Genomic DNA, 12,017 nt, shown 5'->3' on the forward strand with positions numbered 1-12,017 from the left:
CTCTCTTACTTTAAACCCAATCAAATCAATAATAACTCAATAATAAAATAGACATCGAGAATGACACATGTCACTTCATGGTGCTGTTTTTTCCCTCCAAATCCTTCCTTCCTCTTTTTGTTTTTTTTTATGCCACCTACTATATATAATTTATACACAAAATATTCACCAAATATAATTGTACTAATTTATATTCACACACTTTTCATATCAATACTAAAATATTTTCCAGATCTATTATTTTAATCATCAATAACCTTAATACTAAAACAGACACCGAGAATGACACATGTCACTTTCTGGTGCTGTTTTTTCCCTCCAAAATCCCTCCTTCCTCTTTTTGTTTTTTTTTTTAAATAACTTTTCTTTATGCCACCTACTATAATTTATACACAAAATATTCACCTAATTGTGGTAATTTTGATCCACACACTTTTCATATCTATAATAAAATATTTTCCATATCTCTGTATGTTAAATAATGTTTTTAAATAGCACAATCAATCATCAATCAATCATCAATAACTATATACTAGAACACACACTAAAAATAACATGTGTCATTTTCTAGAGTGTCCCTTAGTTTTTTTTTTAAAAAAAAAAAATCTATTTAGGAAACAAATCTTACACATAAATAAAAGAATAAAAAAGATATAATGTATCCTTCCACTATATATATATTGATCCATAAACTAAAAAAAAATCTAATTTCTAACATGATTTGTGACATAAATAGTATTATGTACTACTCTACCATTATTACAAGGATTTTTTTTAAAGATTTTTGTATTTAATTATGTATGAAAAGTTTGCTAGAAAAGATATGAAAAAATATTTTAAGTCAATTGATTATTGAAAAAAAAAAATACTGCTTAAGAGAGAATGAATAATAATGTGTAAAAAAAATCTATTTGCGTACAAATACATATTGTTAAGATATTCATTTGGTTAACAAGAAGAAAATGATAAAATTTGTTAGTAAAATATACTGTATATAAATGTACATATATGCGTATTTTAAAATATCTATTTTGCTAATAATAGACTCTTTCATAATAAATTCATTTTACGAAGTAATAACTTAGACAGATTTATTTTTTTTATAATTAAATGTAGTATTAATTATGTACAGAGTAATAGTTATTGAAAATTATCGTGTATGACACGGGACCTAACCTAGTTATTTTATCATTTCTCTCTCTTTTATAGTCCCCACTTAAATAATAATAAAAATATCTATCTTCTCTCACATACTATCTCTTGCATGGTCTCCATCTTATTTTTACTAATAATAATTTATTTACCCACTCACAGTATTATATTACTCCCCTAAAAACTTCGTGCATTCCCAAGTGATGCAAATAAAAAAAAAATGGAGGGAGTAATATATTAGTGGAAACTCACTTTGTGACTTTGAGGTCACGAATTCGAGCCCCTCCAACTATATTGTTTGGGATTAGGGGGATTCCCTTACCTCCCCCTCTACTCTCAAGCGTTGACCTGCGGAGCTGGACTGATTTGACCTATGGGAGGTGCTAATTCAGTAGGGTCCTTTTTCTTACCTTACCAAAAAAATTAAAAAAAAAAAAGATAATTTATTAGTGGTGTTTCGAGGTGTTTTAGAATCCCTCGGGATACATGTTGTGAATATAACCAGACGGCCGCAGACACCAGCAAAACAACAAATATTCCATTTAATGGAATATTCGCCTCCGACGGTCAAGTTAGTGATCGGAAAACAAAAGTATTTTAGAGAGAGAGACAGTAGACAGAACTTAGAGCAATTTAATATACCTTGAATGAGATGTCTCTATCCCCCCCTGATGTGAATCAAGAGGCTAATTCTTTGGAGGATCTAATACACTTTTAGAAGGTCCAAATAACTTCATTATAGGCTACCCAAGCAAGGAAATAAACAAGCTAAGGAAAGGTCTAATAGATCAATTGGGAAAGAAGGAAGCTTGATCACCCAGGAAGAAGGTTTGCAACAGTCCACTTCCGACGAGGGTAACGAGTGCCACACTCCGAGTTGGGTTCCACGCGCCCGCTTCCTAACACCGGATTGAGCCCAGCTACACATTGGTCAGGCGCGTGTCACTTGGGGTGGCTCGTGTGGTGGTGTGTCGATGGCGAGTTGAAATAAAAGATTTTCCATACTTAGTTTTTTTTCTAGAGTTTTTGCTTGCAAGTTTTTACTTTTCACTTGAAAGGGTTTTTCTTAGTTTAAGCACTTAGGATAGACTTTAATTTCTATTATTTAGTTGCTAATAAACTTCCTAAGGCTATTAGGAAAGGTTTTAATTAAATAGAGTTTGTTAGAATTAGTTTTCTTATTCTAATTAGAAGTAGTTATTCTTTTCTAATTAGGATGCTTGGAGCACAAGGTTAGGGGTTTGTCCTAATCCTTGTAGGAGTAGAATTAGTTGCCTCTTATGCCTATAAATAGGAGGTATTTTTGTGGCTTTTAGGGAGATAGAAATCAGATTAATTTTAATACAAATTGTTTAGCTTTGCTTAAACGTGTTCTTGTTAGTATTCAATTCAAGGAGTTGTTTGAAGATTAGAACATTCAATTCTTAGTTCTAGGAGGTAGTATAAGATTTGATCATCAAAATACTTAGTTCCAAGAGGTGGTCTAGGTAGTTTGAGGAGGCATTGAATTTGTTCTAGGAGGTGGTCGTTTTCAAAGTCATATCCGATTACTTTATGTTTTGGTTCGAATTTCTTATCAAGAAGGGGATGTTTATTCTACTTGTGTGATTTTAGATTCTTTATTAAGTTAAGGAGTTTAAATCCACATCACCCCCTCCCATTATAAATGATTGGGGTATTTATAGGGGTGGGAATGTGTGCATTCTAGGGTTGGTGCACTAAAAAGGAGTGCACTGATTGGCGGCGCAATCAGGTAGAGACACGTGTCTCTAGGGGGCGCCGTTATGGCGCCTTTCTCGGGATTTGGACCTCCCGATGTAAGGAGGCCTCCTCTCTTTTCAGGTGCCCTTATGTTTTGCCATGTGTCATCTTTCTATTGGGATATGTGTCGCCCTTTTTATTGGGCCACATGTCACTATAGGATTGGGCCACGTGTCGGGGTAATTTTTGCCCTAAACATTTGCCCCTCAGAGGGGATGGTTCGTACTATACGTGCCTCCTCCTCTGATTTTATTCGTCCGGAGACATCTGGGTACTGAGCTTTCTGAGCAACTTGTTGGAAGGGGCGGACTTTTCTGTCCGCCTAAGTTTGGGATGCATCCTCTGTTAATGCTCTAGACTGTACGCCTGATTTTCATCTTGGGGCTTAAATCTTGAAATTAGACGGGCGAATGGTGCCGCCTGATTTCTGGTGAGACACCTGTCTTCCGTATTTTCGGACCAACGGTTTAAATTTGTTGATGTGGTCGTTTATTTTGACATGTCGTTTGGGTAACTGTACGCCTTCCTCGTCTATATTGATAGAACGGTTTGATGACCGTTTGAGTTTCTAGGTTAACTTTATTAAAAAAGAGACATTTAATCTCCTAGGCGAGAAAAGTAAATTTACCATTTTGCCCCATAAATTTGCCTATAAATAAGGCTGGTTTGCATTTTGTGTTTTCTAGAGAGAAGTCAGAGCTTTTAGAGAGAGAAAGTGATTTTCTTCCCTAAACTTCGAGAGCTCCATCGAGTAATTGAGTTTTTCGTTCGTGTTCTTGAGTTTGCCGGTTAACTGGTGGTGTTGCAACTTGACTACTTCAAGATCTTTAAACTTTTCAAGGTTTTCTATTCGTACAGAGGTAACCGTCTTTTTTCCCTTTGATTTTTACCTTTTCATATACTTGTTTTATTTCTAAACACAAACTGGCACAAAATTCGGATTCGTCCGTCTCTCCTCATGAGGTCGAACGTTCGCTTGGGACTGAGGAGTCTAGAATGGATGAAGCCAACTCTTCTTCTCTTTGAGTGGGTGTAGGGTTTTGTAGTGACCCGACACTACGCGAAAGAAAATCCCCCAAGACCCGCCCCTTAATTAAAGCAATTGACAAGCATAATAAACATAATTAAGCAAGACTAAGAACAAGAATTATACCTTTGTTGCGTGCTTCGATCCCGAAGAGCTCTTACTTCAAAATCCCGAAACTACGAGATCTCCGACGGATCGTACCCTCGACCCGACTTGAGCGTCCCAAGTCTTAAAGGTTAGTCAAGACCCGGACAAAACAAAACTATGAGTTTTACGAATCAAAGGTTTACTCTAATTACAAGAGTTTCCTTTTTAATTCCACTCAAGGTGGTGTATTTCCCAATACCATACCTTTGGTATTTATAGGGAAATGCACCCTTGAACTTCATTCCCCAACTAATGTGGGAGAATGAATAATTTGATAATTAATTTATTTCCAAAATAAATTAATAATTAAATTCAATCACAATGCAACAAGTGTCAAGGGGAGAGAGAGGGTTAGGTGAGGACCATGAAGAGGTGGGGGGGACCATTGCCTTGCTCCCCAAGGCTTTGCCCAAGCCTTGGTCCCCACCCCTCACAAAACCGCCACAATGCACTTGGGTGAGCTGGCTGCTCGCCTTGCTGGCAAGCAAGCACAACCACCCTAGTATGCCTAGCTGGCACAGCAGGCATCACCCAGCCCAGCACTTGCGTGCTGCTAGCGAGCCACGCCTTGTGCTGGGCGCTGCTGCCTTGCTATTGCAGACACACGCACATGCATGTGTGGTGCTGCTGCCTACCCGTCTCGCACATGCTCGCATAGCAAGCATGCGTGCTGCTAGCGAGCCACGCATGCTGGCCCCTTGCCTAGCACCATACGCATTAGCCTCGCAGCAACTCTCGCACACGCACATGCACTAGCATCTCACGCACACCCACGCATCCCCTAGCAGCCTGGGTGCGTAGCGATGCTGGGCTGCTGTGCGTGGCCTAGCAATGTGTTGGCGCCTAGGCCCTCGCATACGCATGGTGCGCTGCTTGGTGCTGCCATGCGAAGGCAAGCACGCAAGCCAGCACGCATGCTGCGATGGGCTGCCTGGTGCCCTTGGTGCGCCTGTTGCTTGCGATAGGCTGCCAGGTGCTCCTGGTGCGCCTAGTGCTTGCGATAGATTAGCGATGGTGCGCCTAGCACACCTAGTGTGCTTAGGCTTGCGCCTAGCCATGCTAGGTGCATGCTAGCTCGAACTAGCCTAGCATCCACATGGCTAGGCCAGTGTGGTGCTAGGGCTATGTTCATACTTGTCTCTTTGTGATTTTGCGACGCTCGGTCTCGACACCCTAGGCTCGATATCCGACGTCAGTATTAGTAAAACTCTGTCGACTCATTAAATCCTTTCGAATTAATTCGTCGTCTCGGATCGGTGATTCAATTGGGTTCGACCCGAAGGGTTCAGTTAAGCTTAAGCTGTAATATCAATTGTACCTCGATATTACTGATCGGAAGCGGCCTCCACTTAGGCATTCCGATCACTTGATCTTACTGAAGAATTAACTCTATAATAATTCTGAACCTTCTATCGGAAGAATACACTTGTTGGAAGGACACCATTCCTTTCAATCTCCCACTTGTCCTTCCGGACAAGTATGCATACAGTGTATAGCCCATTTCCTATGTCTCTTAATGTTTCTTCGTGAACTATTAGGTAAGATTCATCGTCATCCTTATTACGTTCAGAAGTGTTTCTCGATCTCCGAGTTCGACTGTCAATAAGCAGATGATTTCTAAAATCCATCTGAGCACGACCATGCATTTTCACAGTCTCGCTCTTCGAGCAGCCTTGTAAACAACAAAACATTTTCCCTATTATTAATAGGGGGACAATCCCAGTCTTGCATTGTAAGTTCCTCTTACTGAGAGGACTTAGTCTCCCGAGTGTTCCCGTTATGATCCCCAGTTACGGCAGACGTTAGGAAACATCAAAGAGTCTAGTTCTCAAACAAGAAAACTTCACAATACTCATGGTAGAAGGAAACAGGTTCCGATAGTCATAATGAGAAATGTACTTATGACAATTTTGAAATTTCTTAAAGTACTCTCATAGGTCTTATCCAGTACATTTCCAAACTGTACCTGTGCAAATGATTTATGACTGTCACGTCCTCGCAGCACAAGAAACGGTGCTGTAAATCATTCAACACACTAATCTGAGTCGGTCATCAATCGTCCATCCGTTAGATGACCTCGATTAGGGACAATTTTCGATTTAAATATTCAATGTTCACTTAACAGGTGTTTCTTTATCCAAGACATGGTCTTGATACCCTGTTTTGAATATTTCCGTAAATCGAATGGACTCATTATTTAATTCTAAACCACAATTAAATAGTAATGGAGTGAATGATAATTTTGCACAAAAAATAATTACTCCATAAATGAATGGTTTCATTACAGTGTCTTACATTAAACATCGTATTTAATTAAAACACATGTACAGGGAATTTTCAAAGCCAGTCTCCAACATGCTTGATTCCCATCGCCTCAATGTGCTTGTTGTGTTTCACCAGAGGCAGCGGTTTAGTCAAAGGATCGGCCACATTATCATCTATGCCAATCTTACAAATTCTGATTTCACCTTCGGATTTCCATTCCCTTATCATGTGAAATCGCCTTTGCACGTGTTTGACCTTCTGGTGTTCTCTTGGCTTTCTGGCCTGAGCGATAGCTCCATTGTTATCACAATAGAGGTCTATCGGTCCCTTGATTGAGGGTACAACACCAAGTTCACTGATGAACTTGCGAATCCAAACAACTTCCTTGGCATCTTCTAAAGAAGCCAAGTACTCGGCTTCAGTTGTAGAGTCTGTAGTGGTGCTCTACTTGGCACTCTTCCAGCTAAACGCTCCTCCATTCAAACAGAATACGTATCCTGACTGTGTCTTCGAGTCGTCTCTGTCAGTCTGGAAGCTAGCGTCGGTGTAACCTTCAACAACCAGTTCTTTGTGGCCTCCATACACCAGGAATTTATCCTTGTTCCTTTTCAGGTACTTTAGGATATTCTTAGCCGCAGTCCAATGCGCCTCTCCTGGGTTCGATTGGTATCAACTCGTTGCACTCAGGGTATACGATACATCTGGCCTTGTACATATCATGGCGTACATGATCGATCCGATTAGCGAAGCATATGGGAACTGATTCATTCTTTCTCGCTCAACAAGTGTCTGTGGACACTGTTTCTTGCTGAGAGTTATACCATGGGACATGGGTAAATGCCCTCTCTTGGCATTCTCCATGTTGAATCGAGCCAGTACCTTATCAATGTAAGTACTCTGGCTTAATCCAATCATCCTTTTAGATCTATCTCTGTAGATCTTGATGCCCAATATGTACTGTGCCTCTCCTAAGTCCTTCATTGAAAAGCATTTTCCCAACCAGCCCTTTACGGACTCCAGTAATTTTGTGCTGTTTCCAATGAGAAGTATGTCATCGACATACAGGATTAGGAATGCAATATCACTCCCACTGACCTTCTTGTATACACAAGATTAATCTGGATTCTTGATAAAACGAAACTTGTTGATGGCTTCATCAAATCGCATATTCCAACTTCTGCTGGCTTGCTTTAGTCCATAAATGGACTTCTTCAGCTTGCAAACCTTTCCAGCGTTGCTTGGATCGACAAAACCTTCTGGCTGTGTCTTATACACAGTTTCTTCCAAAATCCCATTAAGGAAGGCGGTTTTGACATCCATTTGCCATATTTCGTAATCGTAATATGCAGCAATCGCTAGGATGATCCGGACGGATTTTAGCATTGCAACTGGTGAAAAAGTTTCGTCATAGTCAATCCCGTGGACTTGTCTATAACCTTTTGCCACCAGTCTAGCTTTGTATATCGAGACATTTCCATCCTTGTCTGTCTTCACTTTGAAGATCCATTTGCAACCAATGGGTGTATAACCCTCGGGCAAATTCACCAAGTCCCAGACTTGATTTTCAGACATGGAGTCCATCTCGGATTTCATGGCCTCTTGCCATTTTGCAGAGTCGAGGCTCGTCATAGCTTGCTTGTATGTCGCCGGCTCATCACCATCCATTACTAGGATGTCCTGATCATTGGTTAAGACGATACCGAGGTATCTGTCTAGTTGAGACCTACGTAGGGTAATCGGTTGAGCATTTACATTGTCTGTTTGATTCTGACCAATCTTCTTAGATGCTTCCAAAGTATCTAGATTGTCAGTTTTGTCAGGTTGACATTATTGCTCGTCCTCTCGAACTTCGTCGAGTTTGATTTTCCTCCCACTTGTCATTTTGGAAAAGTGATCCTTCTCCAAAAAGACACCATCACGAGCAACAAAGACTTTGTTCTCGGATTTATTTTAGAAGTAATACCCTTTGGTTTCTTTTGGGTATCCCACAAAGAAACACTTATCCGATTTGGGGTGAAGTTTTTCCGAAATTAATCGCTTGACACATGCTTCGCATCCCCAAATCTTGAGAAAAGACAACCTAGGAGGTTTCTTAGTCCATAATTCATATGGAGTCTTTTCAACAGCTTTTGACGGAGCTCTGTTTAGTGTTAGTGCTGCGGTTTGTAGCGCATGTCCCTAGAAAGATATAGGGAGTTCACTAAGAACCATCATTGATCGAACCATGTCTAACAAGGTTCGATTCCTCCGTTCGGACACTCCGTTCCATTGAAGAGTTCCGGGAGGTGTCAACTCTGAAAGAATACCATTTTCTTTCAAGTGATCGTCGAATTCATGGCTCAAATATTCGCCACCCTGATCCGATCGAAGTGCTTTAATTTTCTTTGCCAAGTTGATTTTCAACTTCTTTCTGAAATTCTTTGAATTTCTCAAAAGGATTCAGATTTATTCGACATTAAGTAGATATAACCATATCTACTAAAATCGTCGGTGAAAGTGATGAAATATTGGTAACCTTGTTTTGCGGGTGTACTCATTGGTCCACATACATCTGTGTGTATTAGACCTAATAAGTCACTTGCCCTTTCTCCCAACTTGGAGAATGGCTTTTTTTATCATCTTGCCTAATAAGCATCCTTCGCAATTTTCAAACGACTCTAAGTCGAATGAGTCAAGAAAACCTTCTTGAAGAAGTTTCTTGATGCGTTCGATGTTAATATGGCCAAGACGACAATGCCACAAGTAGGTTTGATTCGACTCGATGGTCTTAGTTCATTTGGTATCAATCCTATTGTCTTTTTGTAAAGCATGAAATTTAATTTGAACATATGTTTGCAAGACAATTTTGAACCAACTATTGTCAAAATTTTATAAGCAAAATAACTAGGTGTCCAACACCATGGATCAAAATATTGTTTAAAAGGCATGACAAAACTAGGATTAGTTTTAATTACATCTCAAAGACAAAATAGTGCATGTAAGCATGACCGAAAAACCATCTTCGTCATCTTCTTGCTCTTGCACCGACACTTGATAAGCTTCCCACTTGGTCCCTGAAAAGGTAACATAAAGTGAGTCATACTTGGTATCCAATACCTATGATAAGCTTAATTCACAAGTGTTTAGGAAGATACCTGAGGCAGATGCTCCATTCCTCTTTTCCTCTTCTCGAAAGAGCTTGCATTCTCTCTTGAAGTGGCCTTGCCCATCACAATAGAAGCAACACATCTTTGCCTTAACCTTGAAATCCCTCCTTCTTGACGGTCTTTTGGTTGCCCCAAATGAGTTGGCTCGGTGAAGTAGCTCCACCACATTCTTCAAGGAATGTGTCTCCGTTGTTTCGGAAATGTATGCCCTTAGTGCATCATATCCCGAGTGGAGTGAAGTGAGCATAATATGACCAGCCATTCCATCTTCTAATGGAATTCCGAGGAGTTCCATGTGCTTGAAGAGCTTAGTCATTCTTGCCACAAGGGGTCGGAGGGGCATACCCGGTCTCAACTTGGTGTTGCAGACTGTAGACCAAAGATGGTACCTCTCTTTCGCAAGACAACCTTGATCCGATGGCTTCACATTCATGTGTGTAAGTGACCTAGTCACTTCAAACAAGAGTCCATCATTTTTGTCGTTGAAACTCTTAGAGAATCTCACACCGACAACATCCCTTAGTCCTCCAAGGAACAAGTCCGGAAAAGAGAATGGAAGTTTTTCTTTCCATTCTTCCGGGATGGAATTAGCCATGAGTTGTGACACCAATTTGCAATCTTTTGACCATGCACAATAAGTTTCGTCACTCAAGTGTTTCTTGGTACAGAGGGTTGGGAGGGAAGTGTCCAAAACATACTCCTTGGAACAACTCCGGAGAGTTTTCCTGAGTTCTTCTTCCCATTCTTCAAGGTTTGTTAAGTTAAGCTTGATAGCTAACTTTTCGGGGAGTTCCGGGCACACATGGTTGTTGTTTGAGTTACTTGCAGACATTGTTCTACAATTGAAAGAATTTGAAATGAAAAACCATTCATATAACCAATAAGTTGAAATTTGAAAGCGTTCATGCATATATTCAATCTTATTGAGCATTTTATCCACGCATTTATAAAATTGTCCCTTTTAGGCGAGAATAAAATGATTCCGAGATCCCAAAGATCAAGAAATGGTTAAGCATGCTTTGGCTTGTCTTAATCATAAAATATCTTAAGGTAAGCAATCCAATTGCTAATAGCTCCAAGCTACTCTCGGTTTGATAAAATGTTGCATCCAATGCATCCTTGACATTTTATCTCTTTTGCCACGACATCTAAGGACTCCTTACTGATATCGTTGAGCTTAATCAAGACAACTTGTATACTTAGTATACCTTACGTTCCTAGGGAAGTAGTGATGTCTCGCTTTGGCGTAGTCCATCACGTATGCGCATTAGTTCGGTAAGTGTTGTTCTTGGAACGGCAAATTTTAGCTCAATATTATTAAGGGACCTAGGGTTTCTATGTTGGTTGATTTAAGTGAACTTAACTAATCGTCGCAACATAATAGAAATCCTAGACATGCATCTAGAAATCATATATAATAACAATATATAAGGTAAAATAGATGCATTTGGAAACTAGCATGACCCCTTGAAATCTTCAATTTCCATGGGTCTTCATCTTGGCTCGTCTTCGTCGAAACGCCGTCTTGAGACATCTTGGCCAAAATGAAATAAAAGAAGCTAGCTAGAACGACTAAGATTAATCTAATAGTACAAAAATACTTAACGATTCGCAGACCGTATTTAGATTTACAAAAATACATAACGGAACGCAGTCCGAATTTTCTATCCTAGTCGGGCTCCACTAGTTGCCATTTTCAATAACTTGTTTTGAAAACAATCTTCCATTCATCCATTCACTATTTGTGAATGGCCCATGCAATTTTACGAAATACACAATTAAACACGCAAAACTAGTAACTAACTTAGGTGGTTAATCCGATTAACGCGCCTAATTAAAACTAGTCAAAGTTGTTTAATTCATTATTTCTAAACGCAAAATGCTCACGTAATTAATTAAGCTCCCACTAAATTCCGCATCCATACTTAATTAATCCAATTAATTAAGTTGGCATAACCCAAAATTTGTTAAAATTTTGCAAAACCGAAAATCGAGGTTTTTAACCTCATTAAAATAATTACTTAAAATATTTTAAAGACGAGATAATGCAAAAATCATAGCCCAAGTTTTAAGCAAAACCTCCCACTAAAACCCTTAGTGGGTGCGCACCATGGCTGCTAAGCAGCCCATGGCCCTGCGCCATGGTGTGTGGTGCTGCTATGTTGTGCCCAGCAAGCCTCGCTACTTAGCATCAGCAGCCTGCTAGCATGCTGCGCATGCTTGCTAGCGTGCTGGTGCCTTCCAGCATATGGCACGCTGGGTTGGCCCTTGCTAGAAATGCTGCCAGCGTCCACAGGTAGCCCATCCCAGCCACACCCCACGCAATGCTGCGCCCACCCCTTCCCTGCCACACAGCCACGCGCATTGGTGCAATGCCCTTGCGTGCACCATAGGCAGCCTACATGCGGGCTACTGGGAAGCCCGGCTGGCCTTGGTGACGCTTGCGGTTTTGCATCGATTTGCGTGCATTTCCTCGGAATTTTAATTCCGATTTGTGTGTGACAAAATTAATCCTAAAT

This window comes from Chenopodium quinoa, unplaced genomic scaffold (assembly GCF_001683475.1).
Source record: "Chenopodium quinoa cultivar QQ74 unplaced genomic scaffold, ASM168347v1, whole genome shotgun sequence".
Classification (NCBI taxonomy): domain Eukaryota; kingdom Viridiplantae; phylum Streptophyta; class Magnoliopsida; order Caryophyllales; family Amaranthaceae; genus Chenopodium; species Chenopodium quinoa.